The sequence below is a fragment of the Bison bison genome, unplaced genomic scaffold, assembly GCF_000754665.1.
Source record: "Bison bison bison isolate TAMUID 2011002044 unplaced genomic scaffold, Bison_UMD1.0 scf7180017864118, whole genome shotgun sequence".
NCBI classification, from domain to species: Eukaryota; Metazoa; Chordata; class Mammalia; order Artiodactyla; family Bovidae; genus Bison; species Bison bison.
The window spans coordinates 1,804,880-1,814,539 of record NW_011494690.1 but is presented as its reverse complement, the minus strand read 5'-3'; positions in this window follow the sequence as shown (position 1 = coordinate 1,814,539).

Sequence of the window (9,660 nt, the reverse complement as noted above, 5' to 3'; positions counted from 1 at the left end):
GAATTCCTGAGTCTCCCTAGTCTCTCCCATTTGATTAAAGTAGGTGTCCAAATCAGATTGCTGTGGAGTAAGCACCGATTTTACTGAATGCAGTCAGCTCAATCCATAATTCACCTAGCGTCTCCTAGCCATGGTTTCCAAGAGGCCAGAGGCAAAGCTCTTCTAGGAAAATGAAGAAAGAAAAAATCCGTCTGCAGTAACTAAGTCAAATGTCCAGAACTCCTGGACAACAAAGAATAAGACAATAGCAAAACTAATAGGAACATGACATGGACCTTACAGTAAAAAAAAAAAAAAAAAAAAAACTTGTTGGAATAAATCTCAACTGCAATGAAGTGTAAAACACGGCTAAAGCTTAATATTAAACTAGTAAATCCCAGGTATCTAAACTTTCATTTTTTTTTAATCAAAACTGTCTGAAGTTATGGGAAGTACCTAAAGAAAGGACCCATGTACATAAGACAGCATTCAAGCACAAAGGCACAGGGCTTTGGGAAGAGCCGGTGTAATGAGGGGCTTTAAAGCTTGAGTGTCTTTCACTGCATGGCACATCTACCTCCGCCAATGCATCACTGTGAAATTCCTTCAAATAGTAGTTTACTGCATTTCACTGACTCGTAGACTTTTAACCTGGAAATATGAACTGGCTTGTCCGTGGCCACATAGCTAGTTGGTGAAAAGTCAGAGATCAAGTCAGTCTCTTGAATCCAAATCTAGACCTGTGTTCCCTACACCCTCTACACCTCTAACTACTTTGTATACACTCCTAATCAGGCAAACTGGCTCAGGTTCTTGGTTTCAGGCAATCAATAACAGATCTTAGATATCTAGCATCTCAAAAGAATAAACACTTCTAGCATTCAGAAGTAAAGTAACCTACGTGGAAGCTGGCAGGTGATATATGGCACCATATGTCACACTGGTGACAGCCCAGCTCTCTCTGGCTTGAGCTCATTGCTGTTCTCCATTTCTTCCAGAATCAGGTGCCAGGGCTAATTAAATTCCTGATTAAAGCCCAAGGCACCACTAGGGGTTTAGCTGGTGAGCTGGCTGGTTAGAAAGTACAAAACAGTCCCTTCTATTTTATTTCCACAGACACTAGGAATAAATTAGTAGAGCTATCCAATATTCCTTCCACATGATAATACATCCACTTATTTATTCACTTATCCATTTATTCATTCAAAATTCTTTCATGAGTACCTTGGGACACAGGACACATCAACCTCTCCCCTCAAGGAATTTACAACTCATTTGAGGAGATATGAAATGAATCCATGAAAAGAAGTTAAAATGGAGAAGTATAGGCAGATCAGGGAAGGAAGAGAGAGGTTCCTTGAGGTGGAACTGATCCAGACAGCCTTCATGGAGGAGGCAGAGTCGATAAGCTCTTGGGAGTAACTAAGTAGGAAGCCCCTTGATCCTTCCATCCCTTGGTTAAATAAAGTAATATCTCAATAATACTAAGGAGCAGGACACATCAGCCACTTGCCTAGGGATTTGTTAATCTCTGAAGTTAGCCCGAAGTGAAAGATAATAACCTTATATTACTATCTTTCACTTTGGGCTGTGAGGACCCAGTATCCTCACTGTACAGGCCCCTTGGGGCCAGGATTGTGACTGACGGATAGAGAAGCATTTCTTCAGGACACTGGATCACCTGGAATAGTGGCTCTCAGTAACATTAGATCTGATGTACTTTTTATAACAAATAATTTGTAACTCTCCCTTTCTCATACTCAAAGCCAAACCAGAGATAAAACAATCTGCCTATACACAAAATTTACCCTCTAAAATCCATAATTTCAAAAAAATATAGAATCATACATTCACTGCACTATATTCAAGGAACAAAGAAAAATAATTTATAGTAAAATGATAAGTACGTCAATACCTGAAAAAAAAAAGTACACAGCTACAACTGTAAGACCTAATGAGGAGTTGGATGTCTGCACCTATATGCAGAATGACCATGGATTCAATACGTACGAACGCACACAGGTTCACGTGTGTTTTAAGGGCCACTCAACTACTGTGACTGGCATTGCCATTTGTAATATTATTTTCCAGAATGGTGAACAACCCTCAGTAAAGTTCTGAACAAAATTTACCATGTTCATCCAACCTTGCACTCCTGAGAAATTCAATGTGTGTTAAAGCTAAAAGCAAAAAAAGCCCACCTTTGTGTTTATATATAAAATGAAGTTGGAAGCTCAACCCTGATAGTTATGAATAAGATTTTCACAGACATGAACGTCCAGTTTGTTTGAAGGTCAAGTAAGATAGTCCCTTGTGGTGTAGACTGTCCTGACCGCTGCAGAACATCTGACATTTCTGCCCATGTCCACTAAGTGTCAGTGGCAACCCCCCATCATTGTGACAAATGCCTCCATAAGTTCTAAAAATACGTCTTAAGAGGTGGAACCACTTTCTCTGGGAAGTCTAAATTAGAGGGCAGGGGTGTATTGTGGGGGAGGGAGTGTCTTCCAGTAGCTAGAATTAGGGATTTTCTGCTTACCCTACTGCCCTCTATGATGCTTAATTTTATGTGTCAGCTTGACTGGGTCATGGGGTGCCTGCTATTTGGCCAAATATTCTGGGTGATCCTATGAGTGTATTTTTGTTGCTGTTTTTCTTTCTTCTTTTTTTTTTTTTTCACTTGTCTTGAAATCACTTATTATCAGGGAGGAGGAAGTTACAATAAATTGTCACAGAGTTGGTACACAAACATAAACTTTCTTCAGCATTAGTTATTTTTTTTAATTGAAGTATAGTTAATTTTTACATTTTTATTTTTTTTTAACACCAAAAACATTTTGTGTTGGGGTATAGAAAATTAACAATGTTGTGGTAGTTTCAGGTGAACAGTGAAGGGACTCAGTCATACATATACATGTATCCATTCTCCCCCAAACCTGTCTCTCATCCAGGCTGCCACAAAGCATTGAACAGAGTTCCATGTGCTTTGCAATAGGTTTTTGTGGGTTATCCATTTTAAATATAGCAGTGTGTACATAATCTTCCCCAAATCCATAACTATCCCATCCCCCTGAAAACCATGAGTTCATTTTCTAAGTCTGTGAGTCGCTTTCTGTTTTGTAAGTAAGTTCATTTGTATCTTTTTTTTTTTAATTCCACATATAGAGATGGCGTATGGTATTTCTCCTTTTCTGACTTACTTCACTCAGTATGACGCTCTCTAGGCCCATCCATGTTGCTGCAATTGGCCTTATTTCATTCTTTTTGATGGATGAGTAATATTCCATTATATATATATACACATATATATACTGCATCTTCTTTATCCATTCCTCTGTCGGCGGACATTTAGATTGTTTCCATGTCTGGGCCGTTTTGAACAGTGCTACAATGAACATTAGGGTGCATGTATCTTTCTGGGTCATGTTTTTCTCTGGATACATGCCCAGGAGTGGGATAGCAGGGGCACATGGTAGCTCTATTTATTTAGTTTTTTAAGGAACCTCCATACAGTTCTCTCTATGAGTAATATTTTTGGATTAGAGTCCCATTTAAATCGCCTGAATAAAGCAGATTGCCCTTCCTAATGCGGAGAGACCTCATCCAGTCTGTTTAAGTCCTGAATAGAACAAAATTCTGGGACTCCCTTGGGTAAGAGAGAATTCCTCCTGCCTGTCTTCAAACTGAAATGACTTCTTCCTGTCTTAGGCCTCAAACTGAAACAAGGACTCTTTCTGGGTATCAAGCCTGCTGGCATTCAGAATGGAGCCACACCATCAGATTCCCAGTTCTCCAGCTTGCCAACATCCTGAGTAATCTGTCAGCCTCCAAAATAACGTGAGTCAATTCCTTTTAATAAATCTGTGGGTGTGTGTGCGCACATGTGTGTATATAGACCATCTATGTATTATCTATACTTACCTATATACACATTATATTGGTTCTGTTTCTCTGAAAAGCCCTATCTAATATACTCCCACACAAGTCTGAGCCATGTCCTTGCCCTGGCCTGCCTCCTGCCTTCTGGTGCCTCCTTCCAGGGTGCTGGGCTCTCGCCATCATAGCCCTTCGTCCACCCTAAGATACCCTGAAGCACTGTATTAGGAGGCTCCAGCTACAGCACACAGGACCCCACCCCAAACTCAGCATGAAGCAGGCAGTGGCAAACAGGAATGGTAGGGACGGCCAACAAGCAGCTTTTACAACTGATTGGCCCCCCCGGGGCTTGGGCCCTTTTTCAGTATCTGCTTGGACACTCAGGTTTAGAGTGTTCTGTGAAACAGAGAGGACCTTTTCAGAGAGACATTGGTATTAGTAGTGTTTCCCAGGAGGCCAAGAAGGCTAGGACCAAAGACAGGAATTTTACAAGGTAGGCAGATATATAGAGAACCCCTTCAAATACCACCTGGGATGAAGAAAGTTTCTCAAAGGCACACCCTCTCTCTCTGAGCAGAGGGAATGGCAATGTGAAAATTTGATTAGTTCCCCTTTAGTGACTGAATCTTGTGGTCAGGAAAGAAGCCTTCAGAAAGAAACTGTAGAAAGGGTATTTCATTTTATCAAGTATTCGTTCACTCATTCAAAAATGCGTTGAATGTCTCCTGCATGCCAGGCCTGCATTAAGTTCTGAGACTTTAATGATGAACAAGATGTAGGCCTACACTAAGAAGCTCACTGCCTGACAGGAAGATAGACAGGTAAAAAGGCAATTATAAAATGACGGGATGCACACCAGGAGAAGTAAACACAATCACAGTGGAAGCGTATAGTTGGGGCATTTATCCCACCCAAGGATGAGGAGGTTTCCCCAGAGGGAATAGCAGAGGTAAGATGTTCTGTTTATTAAAGTATAGTTGACATACAATATTTTGTTAGTTTCAGGTGTAAAGCATGGTGATTCAGTATTTTTATACACTGTGAAAAGATCACACTATGAGTCTAGTTACCACCTATCACCATACAAATTATTATAGTATTATTGGCTATATTCCCTATGCTGTACATTACACCCCCATGATTTAGTTTTACTACTGTAAGTTTGTACCTCTTAATCCTCTTTACCTATTTTGCCCATTTCTCTGGCAACCACTAGTTTTTTGTCTGTATCTATGAGCCTGTTTATTTGTTATTTTAGATTCCACATATAAATGCTATCATATGGTATTTGTCTGATTCATTTCACTCAGCATAATTTTGAAGTATGAATTTAAGTTGGGGCAGATAGAGAAGGGAAGAAGGATGAAACAGGCTAGAGATGAGTGCTGCGGTAGCAGAAGTCAGGGAAGGAGCGGGTATCTCCTGGAAGCTGGAAGAAGGAATATAAGGCACAGTGTGGGATGGTAAGAAACAGGCCAGAGAAAACAGACAGGGGGCAGGTCATGGAAGTCCCTGTGTGAATCATGTCAGCAAGTTTGGTTTTCACTATGAAGGCAGTAGGAAGCAGCTGAAATATTTTAAGCAAACGAGTTACATGATCAGATCTGTGTAGTAAACATATCACGGAGACTGAAGAGTCAAATTTAGGTGCATAAGCTAGAAGACTGGGAACAGGACAAACATTAGGGACAATATTGCAATAGTCTGGCTGAGGCAAATTAAGGCACAGGGGAGGAAGGAAGGGGTATAAGGAATATCAAGGGGGGAAGGGTTTGTGTGTACACACACACACACAATTGATAAATAAAATATGAAAAAAATATTGCCATCACTAATAAAGTAATAAAAAGTAAAAGGGATGGTGTTTCCTTCTATGAACTTGATAAGGGTTTTTGTTTTGTTTTAAGGGAATAAAGTGAGCTTAAAACTCAACATTCAGAAAACCGAGATCATGGCATCCAGTCCCATCACTTCATGGGAAATAGATGGGGAAACAGTGGAAACAGTGTCAGACTTTATTTTTCTGGGCTCCAAAATCACTGCATATGGTGACTGCAGCCATGAAATTAAAAGATGCTTACTCCTTGGAAGAAAAGTTATGACCAACCTAGACAGCATATTAAAAAGCAGAGACATTACTTTGCCAACAAAGGTCTGTCTAGTAAGGCTATGTAGTCATGTATGGATGTGAGAGTTGAACAATAAAGAAAGCTGAGCACCAAAGAATTGATGCTTTTGAGCTGTGGTGTTGGAGAAGACTCTTAAGAGTCCCTTGGACTGCAAGGAGATCCAACCAGTCCATTCTAAAGGAGATCAGTCCTGGGTGTTCATTGGAAGGACTGATGTTGAAGCTGAAACTCCAATACTTTGGCCACCTGATACGAAGAGCTGACTCATTGGAAAAGACCCTGATGCTGGGAAAGATTGAAGGCAGGAGGAGAAGGGGACGACAGACGATGAGATGGTTGGATGGTATCACCTACTTGATGGACATGAGTCTGAGTAAACTCTGGGAGTTGATGATGGATAGGGAAGCCTGGCATGGTGCAGTCCATGGGGTCACAAAAAGTCGGACATGACTGAGCAACTGAACTGAACTGAACTGAAGGGAATAAAGCAATAGGAGACTTGGGGAAAGTTTGGATGTGAATTTGAAGTCCCTATGGGCCTCCAGGTAGAGCCCATTGGTAGTTGACTTTGTGGGTCTAGAGCTCAAAAGAGAAGCATAGGCTACAGAGTTTGAAAGTCTTCCATGGTAGGCGGTGATCAAAAGCTTTGGAAGTAGATGAAGTCACCAAGAGAATCTGAGTCTATAGAGAAGATGTAAGGCAAAACCCAGGCTTTCCTGATGGCTTAGCAGGTCAAGAATCTGCCTGCAATACAGGAGACATGGGTTTGATCCCTGGGTCAGGAATATCCCCTAGAGTAGGAAATAGCAACCTGTTCCAGTGTTCTTGCCTGAAAATTTCCATGGACAGAGGAGCCTGGTGGGCTACAGTCTAATGGGATTAGTCCAATGTTGTTGCAAAGAGCTGGACAACACTGAGTGACTAAGCACGCACATAAGGCAAAATCCAGAAGTATACTGGCCATTGAGGTGAGAAGAAATTGAAGAGCAGTTGAAGGAGGTGAGAAAGAATGCTCAGAGAAATAGAAGGAAAACTAGAATAAAGTGATATCATGGAAACCAAGGGAGGAAGGAGGGACAAGAAGGAGGGAGTGAGTGGCTAAATGTTGCAGAGAGGTCGAGCAAGACTGACACTGAGGCAGAAAAGTATATGTTGTGTTTAACAAACAAGTCATCGGTGACTTCTTTCTTTTATTTCACTTAATATTCATTACTTATTTCATCCCTCCCCCTATTTCCTTTGTATTAATTAGCTCAAGTTGCTGTTCATTTCTTCTATTTTCCTTCTTAGTTTGGGAGCTGTCCCTTTCCATTCTACCAGCTGCCATCTCTTTTGTGTCACTCACAGGCAGACCCATTAAATGAAGATGCATCCAACTATTTCCTCCAAATTCGCCATTCTCCTGCTATTTCTCTTCCTCTGCAGGATAAAATCTTTAGAATGCTTTCACTTCCCACTCTCACACAGCAACATGAGACCTGTGGCAAACTTTTACTTCCCCTCTTTCTCCTTTAGTACTTTTAGTTTCAGGCTATTATTAACATTTCCCTTGAAATATGTCTCTTCTATTTTGTGCAATTCTATTACACATTCCTAAATGGACTATTATTATCCATCCAAATGTAACTAATTGTATATTTTACAGATCCTTGTTCAACAGATTTTTTTTTCCCTTTCTATCCTCCCTCCATTCTGAAGCCTTTAAACTGATTCATTCATTGTTTGATTAGCTCTCTTCTTAATATTATTTTCTCTGATAAAAGATGTGGGTGACATGTCCTTTGAATTTTTGCATATCCTCAAATATATTTCTATGGCTCTGACAGGAGGGTAAGATCTTGCTACAGGATTCTCAGTACGCAGTATTTTTTTTTCTGGTAATCCTCACATGATTCACTCTAGTCCTCTTTCTGCTTCAAGTGTCATAGACAAGAAATTTGATGCCCTCATGATACTTCTTCCTCTGTAAGTAACTTGTACTTTCTTTCTGGAAGAGAACAAGCTTTTCTTTTTATTCTCAGACTTCAGGAATTTACCAAGCTATGACTCATTTGTCTTGCCCACAACTTACCGAAACCTTCCAATCAGCAGAGTTTAATTTAGCTTGGTAATTTTACTTCCTATTACTTAAAGTGTTAGTCGCTTAGTTGTGTCTGACTCTTTGTGACCCCATGGACCTCTTTTCCATCTACTTAATTTGTCTGCAGAGCTTGCCCTCTAGTTTCAGAAAGTCTTTTTGTGTTCAGTGCAATCTTTACATCCTAATCTTATTTTTAAAGTTATCATTGTTCTCTATTGCCTTGGTTTCATGTAAGTCTCTTCTACGAGTATTGCTGGGCCCCTTAGGTATTATGGTAGTCTTTCCTTTTGTCTGATCCCTGGGCTCAGTGCCAGCTGCTAGGGAAGCTTAAGAAGCAGCAGCCCCACAAGTGGTGGTATTAGTCCCCTTATCAAGGCCACAGGAGGAAGACTCTCATTCCCCAGTTTTCTCTTACTTGCTACTCTCAGGAACAAAGATAAACTCAGTGCACCTGTATGATTCCTCTCCCTCTCACCCAGCTGGTCCCTTTGCCAGGATACCTACTGGTGCCAGATACTGGTGCCTTCTTATGATCACAGAAGAAGGGGCAGTGTAGAGATCAGGTGCTCACATGCCCAGCTTTAAGAAAACAGTATGATTCCATTCGAGAAATCATTTCAGAGTGTTATCTGAGATGGATATTACAGTAGAGAGACTTAAGCCCTCTTTCCTATTACAAACACACCAATTTGGCAACAATTCATGGACAAAATTACTTCAGTCAGAAACCCAGAAACCAACTGAAAATTTCATGTAAGCCAGACTTGCTGAAGCTAGTAAGGAAAGTCAAAACACCTGTTTGCAATAATTGCTACCCCAGTACAGTTCCATATGACCAAGAAGAGAAACCATAGCTCCAAGTTTCTCCTAGGAAGGAAAACAGCTGTTCCACATGTCCAGTGCCACAATCTTCTTTCAAGGGGGCTACTCAGACAACTGGCTTCTGTCTTGCCAGTCTTGGAGCTCTGACATGTCCAGCATAGTCTAACCACACAGGGGAGAAGAGAGACAGCCATGTGGCCTGGGACATACCATGGCTTCTCCTCTCTATTTAGCACAGAGTGACCAAACAAAAAACATAGCTGCCTGATTCTCCTTGGCAAGGGAAAGAGTTGGCCCAGATTTCCAATACCACAACTTTTCCCGGGGCTCCCTGCAGGACTAGCTTCTAACTTGTTTGTCTTGGAACGTTGATGGGATCTGGCAAAATCTATCCAACTGGGGGCTAGTGAAAACAAAGACATAGATTTGAGCTGGCAGTCACCATCAGTTCAGTTCCGTTCAGTCGCTCAGTCGTGTCTGACTCTTTGCAACCCCATGAACTGCAGCACGCCAGGCCTCCCTGTCCATCACCAACTCTGGGAGTTCACCCAAACTCATGTCCATCAAGTCGGTGATGCCATCCAGCCATCTCATCCTCTGTCATCCCCTTCTCCTCCTGCCCCCAATCCCTCCCAGCATCAGAGTCTTTTCCAATGAGTCAACTCTTTGCATGAGGTGGCCAAAATATTGGAGTTTCAGCTTTAGCATCATTCCTTCCAAAGAACACCCAGGACCGATCTCCTTTAGAATGGACTGGTTGGATCTCCTTGCAGT